The sequence below is a fragment of the Gallus gallus genome, chromosome 18 (genome assembly GCF_016699485.2).
Source record: "Gallus gallus isolate bGalGal1 chromosome 18, bGalGal1.mat.broiler.GRCg7b, whole genome shotgun sequence".
In the NCBI taxonomy this organism is placed as follows: domain Eukaryota; kingdom Metazoa; phylum Chordata; class Aves; order Galliformes; family Phasianidae; genus Gallus; species Gallus gallus.
In genome coordinates, this window is record NC_052549.1 from 319,905 (window position 1) to 329,354 (window position 9,450).

The 9,450-nt window shown below is 50.4% G+C and overlaps 1 long non-coding RNA gene across 4 annotated transcripts; it reads right to left on the reverse strand.

The window, feature by feature from the left end:
* Positions 1-1,788: 1,788 nt before the first annotated feature.
* On the reverse strand, positions 1,789-5,214 carry LOC121107162. Of its 4 annotated transcripts, XR_006931731.1 has the most exons (4): positions 4,915-5,214; positions 4,734-4,836; positions 4,512-4,597; positions 2,982-3,606 (listed from the first exon to the last, which is right to left on the reverse strand). It is a non-coding gene; the product is annotated as an uncharacterized LOC121107162 (long non-coding RNA). The 4 variants fall into 4 exon arrangements; XR_005840785.2 differs by lacking the exon at positions 4,512-4,597 and adding an exon at positions 1,789-1,849 and having other exon boundaries at positions 3,021-3,606; positions 4,734-5,214; XR_005840786.2 differs by having other exon boundaries at positions 4,734-5,214.
* Between the last annotated feature and the right edge of the window lie 4,236 nt (positions 5,215-9,450).

Here is a 9,450-nt window from a genome sequence, read left to right on the forward strand (position 1 = left end):
CTGTTGCTCAGCTCGGACGCCTGACAGCATTTTGTGTGCTCCAGCAGCTTTACTCTGAGCAATGTATTGCTGTCAGGCAGACTGGGGTTTCTTTACCACTACCTCAGCAGGAACAAGACTAGAAATACGGTCCGTAAGTGCACTGCAGTTGAACAGAAAATGGTCTGGTTTGGCTGTAAGAATAGTGTATTTGAGGGATTTTGGGTGGATGTGGGCTAACAGGACAACTTCTGTTGGTGACTGGTTTCTGGGAAGGAGAAAAATTACACTTGGTTTTAGGGAATCAGCCCGGGATTCAAGTGACTCTCACTGAGAAAAGGGAAAGCTTCTGTGGGTAAGAACATTATTTGGCGAGCTGTTGTAAGAGCGATGGAAATCTCTCTTGTTGTAATAAGAGATGGAAAAAAGCAGGGGAGTTACCTCGTAGGAAAAAAGAGCTCAGGGAGCTTGAGACAGTGTCTCAGAAAAGGCGTGCTTTTGCTTAGCATTGCTCTGTGTCTGAGTTTTCCTTGCTATTTGTGCATGAAGCCCTCAGATGGGAAACCCAGCCTCCCCCTCCAAGTGAGGACATTGCCCTAGCAGCCCCTGGGGCTTGGCCTGAAAGGAAGGGAAAAAAAACCAACAAACAACCAAAGCAGTGCAATGCAAAGCAACAGAGAAAGAAGCATAAAAGAAAGAAAAGATGTTAAATAGCAAGAGGAAAAGCAAAGAAAAACCACACGACATGGAAAGAACAAAGACAAAGACAACTGCTCGGGATGGAATCAAAGAATGCCCTCAGGCATCTGTCCCCTCCCCTGAACCTTCCTACGTCCCAAGAGTTTCTGCCCGGTGGGACCACGTGCAGGACAGCAGGCTTTGGCTTGATGGGCTGCAAGGCCAAAAAAGGGCGGCTCCAGGCCCCCCAGAGGATGTCACAGCTGACATCACCCACGCTCCTGGAACCTTTGTGCTGTTACAATCAGTTTCCATGACGATGACGGGCCCTCCACAAGGACAGCGGGCAGATGTTGACAGGCACCTCAGCTGGGAGATGCACTGCCCGCAGCCGCTCGCCGTGCCCTGGGGCTGAGAGCAGCCCTGGCAGAAGACAAGCTCGGCCTCATCCCCTGCTGGATTACGGTTAAGTGCTACTATTTAGTCTTACTACTAACTGCGGACCGTTACCCTTTGGCATCAGATGGTCGGGTTACTGCATTAGATAAGGCTTCACGTGGAAATGCTACCAAGTTCAGTCAGGGCAAAGGCTTAAGGAAAACCCCTAGGGATTGGCTTAAAGGTTACTGTTAGAGGCTAGCGTTTAGGATGAAGAGTTACCATAGTAGGTTAGGATGAAGGGCTTCCCTTCAGTGACAGGTCAACGGTTACCACATTGGATTAGAGCGAAGGATTCGCACTTCGGTTATGGTTAAGGGCTACCCTTTGGTTTTAGGACTGAGGGTGGCCCTTACTTGATGAGGGCTAACCCTATCCCTGTTGCATTTACAGAAAAGGCTTAAGGGCTACCCATTAGTGGGGTTAAACATTACCTGTGTGTATGGCAAACAGATTGTAAGGCAAATAGGTAAAGGAGCAGAGAGAGAATTGCCTTTCCAAAGGAGGAATGAAATACAAAGCTTACCCGTACCCTGGGCGCGCAGAACAGCTCCACTAAGGGTGACCTCCAGAGAGAGAGCCTTCCTCCTTGGGAGTCAGCCCTTACATGGGGTCTAGCAGGGCTGCAGCCAGGGTCCACCCCTTCCGGTCACTCAGGTGAAACTGCCATCACCTGTGCCCCTGCAGCTGACTCAGCACTCGCCTCAGGTGGTCAAACAGAGGGTCAGGCTGTGATTATACAGTTCCCATACACCTGTGTGGTTCAGACTTGTGGTTTATACATTTGGATTAGTGTTAGGAGCTAAAATTTCTAGTACAAGAGAAAGGAAAAGAAACGCTACTGGGAAAAAAATACAGTGCAAAGAAGTGAACAGCAAAAAAAAAAAAAGAGCACCAAACTGAAAAAAAGAACAAAGAAAAACCCCACGCACATCAAAGAAAGCCAATAACAATACATGAAACAACAACAAACACCAAATTCAAAAACAAGCAACCAACGCTAACAGAACAGAATACACTCTCACGGAAAAGCAAAGATGACAACAGAGTCTGGGAGAGGCAAAAACTCAGCATCTATGCCTGGGAAGATGACACAGAACAATCTACATACACCAATGCCGAGAAAATGGGGCAATAGGCCCGCATGGATCCAGCCAGCTGGAGAAAAAGCCACAAGAGCACCACAAGGGAAGAGGCAAGGAGGCCCAGGAGGCGTGGACCCACCTGGGAAACTCCAAGGAGCTGCAAATGCATCAAGCACGGCAGGAAAGCCCAGAGAGGAGGCTGCAGTTCAAGAAGCCAGAAAGGAACAGACAGAACAGAACAATCAAGGGAGAGAGCACATCAGGTAAGTGAAGGCAAAGGAAGAGCAAGGCCGGGGCAAGGGGACAAGGAAGGCAAAGCCAGGTAAGGCAACCAAGAATGAAGAGCAAGGGAGAAACTCCAAGCAAAGCCAAGAACCATCCTCTGAAAAGGCAAGGAATGCTCTCCTCTGGGAGGAAGAAGCTAATGCAAAGAAAAGGAACAGCTAAGACAAAGAGCCAACAAAACAGACACAAAGACAATGGAAAGCAAAGCAAAAAGCGCACTACTGAAAAGCAATAGGGGAAAAACAACCAAGCAAGGAAAACAAAGCAAACAAAACAAGGTCACCATACTGTATTCCATTCATTTGCTTTACTCGTGTATATCGTGTCAAAGCAAAGAAACCAAACACAGTACAAAGAGAAAAGCACTCACCAATGCTTTGCACTGAAGAGAAGGAATAAATGAAAATTCACAAGCAATGCAAGGCAAAGATACAAAAGAAAAAACAAGGAGCAAAGCAAAGCCATTCCAGAAACAATAACCAAAATAGGAATTACTAAAAAGCCAAGGAAAGCAAAGCAGTATCACCCGAAAAGTTGAGAAACAGAAAGGAATACCCTTAGAAAGCCGAAATCCAGCCATCAGAGGACTGTGTCAACTCCATGGATTCCAGTGACACCAAGGTATCTGCAACATCAAATTTCAGCCAGGCATCCCGGGCCCTTGGTGGCCTATGACAGCAGCGCTCCTACAGAGTTCATTCTCTTACACCCTGATACCAAAGACATGCTACCTGTGAGTGGCTAACACAGTATCTGGCTGCCACAGGACTTGCGAGGAGTGACACCAAGTTTTCTCTCTCTAGTCAGCACACAGAAGTTACTTTGGCTGCCTTTGCAGGAGAAGAGAGCAATCTCTTGCCATGCAGGGAGGGAGGACGTGGTGTACTTCTAGCATCAAGTTACATGTGGTCAAGTCAGGTGATGACATACCTGCTCCCAGCCTGAATCGTCACCCTTCCTGAACGCTGTCACTGAAAGCTTGCTGCTATTGTGTTAGCTGATTCTTGCGAGCATTCCCTCCTGATGAGCTTCACATACATCAGGGCTTGGACAAGTCTTAGTGACGAGGGCATCAAAATTGCCATCTGGCCGCAGTGATCATCTGGACACTAGCTTTTCATTACACGTGAAACAATCTTTCCTGCAAGATATGAAGAAGGAGAGAAAACAATGCTCAGTCTCAACTGTCGGGAGGCACTCCTCTGCCTGAAAAATAGATAACCTCATTGCACATACTGCCAAAAGACAGCTAGACACTGTACCGTTCTGTACACTTGCACTGCGTTTGCAAGGATCTGACCAAGGAAAAAATGGTTTCTTCTGCAGCTAGCTAAAACAGGGGCTTCTTTGAGAGAGCAACAGCATGCACACACTGCCTGCAAGCCCCCTGGCATCCTTCTGCTGTGCTTATGGAGCACCTGGAGCAAGCAGGCACTGACTGCATAGCTCGTGGGGGCTAACACTGCTCAGATAACAACCGAGGGCGTGAAGAAATGTGGCAGGAGAAGCAGTGCATTCCTAACGCAGCAACAAAGACTGGAGCACTGCTCAGACAGGTTGCAGAGCTCCTTCATTAGCGGTCACTGTTAACCCCATCCAGTCAGTGCTGAGCAAAATGAGGACTCTGCAAACTGCAGGTAATATTTCCTGCTGGCTCAGCTATAGTCATTTATGCAGCTTTTAGGGCGGTTTGGTGTTTTTTTCTTTCTTTTTCTGTTCCTTGCTTTTGGTGAGATGCTAATAATTCGTGCAAACTCCCCCCATACACAACCAATCGCCATCAGATGATGAGACAAAAGGCTGAGATAAGCCCCACTTCTAGCTATACACTGTTAAAACGTGAAAATAAATCTGTTCAGAGATTTTGCGATGCATATGCATGCAACAAGAAAAGCAGAGGCAGGGAAAAGAAGAGCTGGCTTGCATGGCAGCAGGTGAACAATGAACAAGGGAAAAACACTTGGCTGTAACATTCACACCCGTCTCTCATCCCACCTAAGACCCAGAACACAACAACTTCAAAGTAATACTCTAACTGATCCGTACTGTATTGAGCCTCTAGACTGTCTCTGCTTCTCTGCTTCTGTAATTTAAGCTTCTTTTGTCTTGCTGTTCAGCAGGCAAACCTCACCCTAAGAAGACAAGACGCAAACTATGGGTGGAGTATGTATGTAGCCAAATTAGTAAAAATGCCTTTGATATGAGACAACAAACAGATGTGAGACGATGCTGTCTGAAATGGACCCATACTGACTTGAATATACGTACCAAAACACTAGAAATCACGTTGTTACCATATTGGAGTCTTTCCTGTTCCATCGCTTAAGCCGTGTAGAAAGCTGATTCAAAGATCTGGAAGAGAAACACTCACCTATGGAGAGCAGGAGACAAATCCAGCCTAGTTCAGCTGCAGCTGAAAGCTGTCATCAGCCAAAGCCTCAGCACTTACCAGAATGCAAACAAAGCTATTCTTCATGCGTTCCTTTTTTAAGTTGAACACAATGCCTGCCATTAAAAAAAGAATAACAATAAAAATAATCCTACCTGGCTTTTCTTGGAATCCAAAAACAGGAGAAAAATCACAGAAACGTGGTGGAATGACTCACACAGCTGGAGTGCTGTGATGGATGGCTAGCGACTTTTCAAAAGAGAGAGGCAAGGCAGGAAAGGCAGTGGTGCAGCCCTCTACGTTAAGAAAGAATGGGAATGTCTGGAAATGAACGATGGCCATGATAGGGTTGAGAGCTTCTAGGTCAGAATAAAAGCAAAGGCCAGTAAGACTGACGTTAGCGTGGGAGTGTGCTACAGGCCACCCAACCAGGATGAAGTGGTGGGCAAGACACTTTAGAGACAGCCGCATGAGGTCTCAAGCTCAGAAGGGGCCAGAAGATGATCCTGGTAGCTACAGACCTATGGTGTCTAACCTCGGTGCCAGGGTAGGTTATGGGATGGATAACGTTGCGATTCATTACAGGTCAACCAGGGGATCAGGCCCGGTCACAATGAGTTGACGAATGGGAGATCCTGTTTGACACAAGAACTCGCCCCACGCCACCATGGCCAGAGGAGACTCCAGCAGCAGCAGCAGCAGGAGCAGATCCCGTGGAGGGAGGAAGCAGGGGCAGCTGGGCCTGCTGTGCACATACACAGATAGACATGTAGATACCTTGTCACTGCTCTTCTGCCTCCACTTTTCTGGGGGACTGGGAGTTTTGTCTTCACACAGGAACTTCGCCACAGCAGCATTTTCCAGTCCGTGGCACCTTGATCCCAGGATGTGCTCCGCACCGTGCTTCTAGGGCATCAACATCTGCTGTCGCACAAAGGCCCCTGAAAGGAAAAGCACCCTTGCACGTTTGCACTGCTCCCACACTCCCCAGAACTGTCTCTCAAATCTCACATAACACAGACTCTCTCAGACTCTTGGCTGCAGCCCAATAGCACAGCATCCCCTCTCTCACCCCCTCTCATGAGCCAAGAGGCCATAGTTTGTGTCCCTTTTTAAGCTTTACAGACACAATCAGGCAAGAACTTAGGTTTGCCCATCCTGCAGCCAGGAATGCTCCAACCTGAGGGGGGAGTGGCCGTGAGAGCAATGTCTCTGTGCAAGTGCAGCTCGTTCCTCCCCTCTGACAGGGGCAGAAGGAGGGAGGCAACAGACAAAAGCAGAAAGCGTCTGCATATCCCTAGTGGCTCCAATTTCCTGCCTCACGCTGGGAAACGAGCTGAGTCGCTGGGCCTCTCCGTTAGGCTTAGCTCTGCAGCTCGGACATCATCTTTACACTCAGCTGTTCCTGGGCATAATGCTCCACACAATGACCCTGCAGAGCCCAAAGGCCTGCCTGCCTGCTGTCACTCACCTGGAGGTTGCAGGGTGCTGTGCCTCTTGGCTGGACCTGCTGCTGCTAGCTGTCACTTGCAAGACACTGAGAGGCCACCTGCTTGGAACTGCAGGCAACAAACACAAACGAGAAAAAAGGAAGGAAGAAAGGATTCTTTCATGTCACAGGCTTTCACAGGCTTCATTAAAACACATTCTGCTGTGGAGCACAGCTGCAAGCATTTCACCTGGGCAAAAAACGGGTGGAGCCTGGCTCCAGCCCTCCCCACCCTCGTTTAAGGGCTGCCTGTCTAAGGGGAAGAATCTCTACTGGGAGATCTGCTCTGTGCTCATACTTTCTGAGTCCTGTTCTTCAGAAAGGGCTCTTTGTTTACTAGCTTGAGTCCTTCCCCACTCATAGGAAAATTAAAACACAAGAAAGCCGCTGGATCAGCTACTGCCTTTCACTACAGTTACCATTTTAGGTTATGGATCAAGGTTGAACTGTACAGAGGGAGTGCAGCCACAAGCCTCCCACATGCCCGGGCCCCAAAGCAGCCCCAACTGTGCCTGGTCCTCCTCCATCCTGGGACCACAGGCAGCCCCAACTGTGCCAGGTCCTCCTCCATCCTAGGCCCCAAGGCACAGGCTGTGCCTGGGCTCCCTTTCGTCTGGGCCCAGACAAGGCCTCAACTGTGCCTGCTCCAGCCCGGGCCCCAAATCTGCCCCATCTGTGCCAGGCCCCACTCCAGCCCAGGCCCAAAAGCAGCCCCAACTGTGCCTGGTCCTCCTCCATCCTGGGCCCCAAAGCAGCCCCAACTGTGCCTGGCCCCCCTCCATCCTGGGCCCCAAAGCAGCCCCAACTGTGCCTGGTCCTCCTCCATCCTAGGCCCCAAAGCCTGGGCTGTGCCGGGGCTCCCTCTGGTCTGGGCCCAGAGGAGGCCTCAACTGTGCTAGGCCCCGCTCCAGCTCGGGCCCCCCCAGTGCAGCCCCAACTGCACTGGTCCTCCTCCATCCTGGGCCCCAACACAGCCCCAACTGAGCCTGCTTCTCCTCCATCCTGGGCCCCCCCAGTGCAGCCCCAACTGCACCTGGTCCTCCTCCATCCTGGGTCCCGAGGCTCTACCTGTGCCTGGGCCTCCTTCCTTCTGGGCCCACACGAGGCCTCAACTGTGCCAGGCCCCCTCCAGCCTGGGCCCCGAGGCCACCACTGTGCTGGACCACCCTCCGGCACAGGCCCTGCCCCAAGCCCTGCCCCCTGTGGACAGCTCTGCTCTTTGCCTGCTTGGTTTTTGTTCACTCTGCCAGGTTAGCTGGATGAGTTTCAATGGGGCCGAGTGTCGGGTCCTGCATTTTGGTCACAACAAGCCCAGGCGTCCCCCCAGTCCTCCTTGGGGAGGAGTGGCTGGAAAGCTGCCTGATCCCTGAAAGGGACCTTGGTGTGCTGACGGACAGGTGGCTGAAGATGAGCCAGCAGTGTGCCCAGGTGGCCAAGAAGGCCAGTGGCATAACCACAATTCCTGGCTCAGGAATGGTGTGGTGAGCAGGACTAGGGAAGTCATCCTGCCCCTGGACTCGGCACTGGCGAGGCCTCACCTCGAGTCCAGTGTTCAGTTTTGGGCACCTCAGCACAGAAGGGCCGTTGAGGTGCTGAAGCAGGTTGAAAGAAGGGCAACAAGGCTGGGGAAGGCCTTGGCCAATATGCCCTCTGAGGAGTGACTGAAGGAACTGGGGCTGTTTAGTGGGGGAAAAGGAGGCTGAGGGGAGACCTGATGGGCTGGCTCCCTATTCCACCCAGGGAGCTGGTTCAGTCACCATCCCTGAATGTGTTGAAAACCAGGTGGTGCTCGGGGACATGATTGAGCAGGGGCTCGTTAGAGTTAGGCTGGTATGGTTAGGTTGTGCTTAGACTTGAGGGTCTTTAAGGTCTTTGTGGCGACAAAAACTGCAACCATCTCAAGCCTGGGGGAAAGGGGCTGACCCCAACGGTCACGCAACCCCCCTGGGGGGAGGGGCTCCCCTAACTGCCACTCTCCAGCTGTCATGGCAGGTAAGGCAGCAGGCTTCCCCTGCTCCCATGCTTCAGCTGGCCCCAGCGCTCCAGATCCCACCCCTGTGCCCCAGATCCCACCCCTGTAACCCCGATATCACCCCTGTAACCCAGATCCCACCCCAGCGTCCCAGATCTCACTCACACAAAGAAAGGAACAGGTAACGAGAACAAAGAACCAAAAAAAACAACCAGACACAAAGACAATGGAAAGCAAAGCAAAAGGCGCACTACTGAAAAGCAACAGGGGAAAAACAACCAAACGAGGAAAACAAAGCAATTAAAACAAGTCACCATTCTGTATTCCATTCATGTGCTTTACTCGTGTATATCGTGGCAAACCAAAGAAGCCAAACACAGTACAAAGAGAAAAACACTCACCAACGCTTAGCGCTGAAGAGAAGGAATAAATGAAAACTCACAAGCAATGCAAGGCAAAGATACAAAAGAAAAAACAAGGAGTAAAGCAAAGCCATTCCAGAAACAATAACCAAAATAGGAATTACTAAAAAGCCAAGGAAAGCAAAGCAGTATCACCCGAAAAGTTGAGAAACAGAAAGGAATACCCTTAGAAAGCAGAAATCCAGCCATCAGAGGACTGTGTCAACTCCATGGATTCCAGTGACACCAAGGTATCTGCAACATCAAATTTCAGCCAGGCATCCCGGGCCCTTGGTGGCCTATGACAGCAGCGCTCCTACAGAGTTCATTCTCTTACACCCTGATACCAAAGACATGCTACCTGTGAGTGGCTAACACAATATCTGGCTGCCACAGGACTTGCGAGGAGTGACACCAAGTTTTCTCCCTCTAGTCATCACACAGAAGTTACTTTGGCTGCCTTTGGAGGAGAAGAGAGCAATCTCTTGCCATGCAGGGAGGGAGGACGTGGTGTACTTCTAGCATCAAGTTACATGTGGTCAAGTCAGGTGATGACATACCTGCTCCCAGCCTGAATCGTCACCCTTCCTGAACGCTGTCACTGAAAGCTTGCTGCTATTGTGTTAGCTGATTCTTGCGAGCATTCCCTCCTGATGAGCTTCACATACATCAGGGCTTGGACAAGTCTTAGTGACGAGGGCATCAAAATTGGCATCTGGCCGCAGTGATCTTCT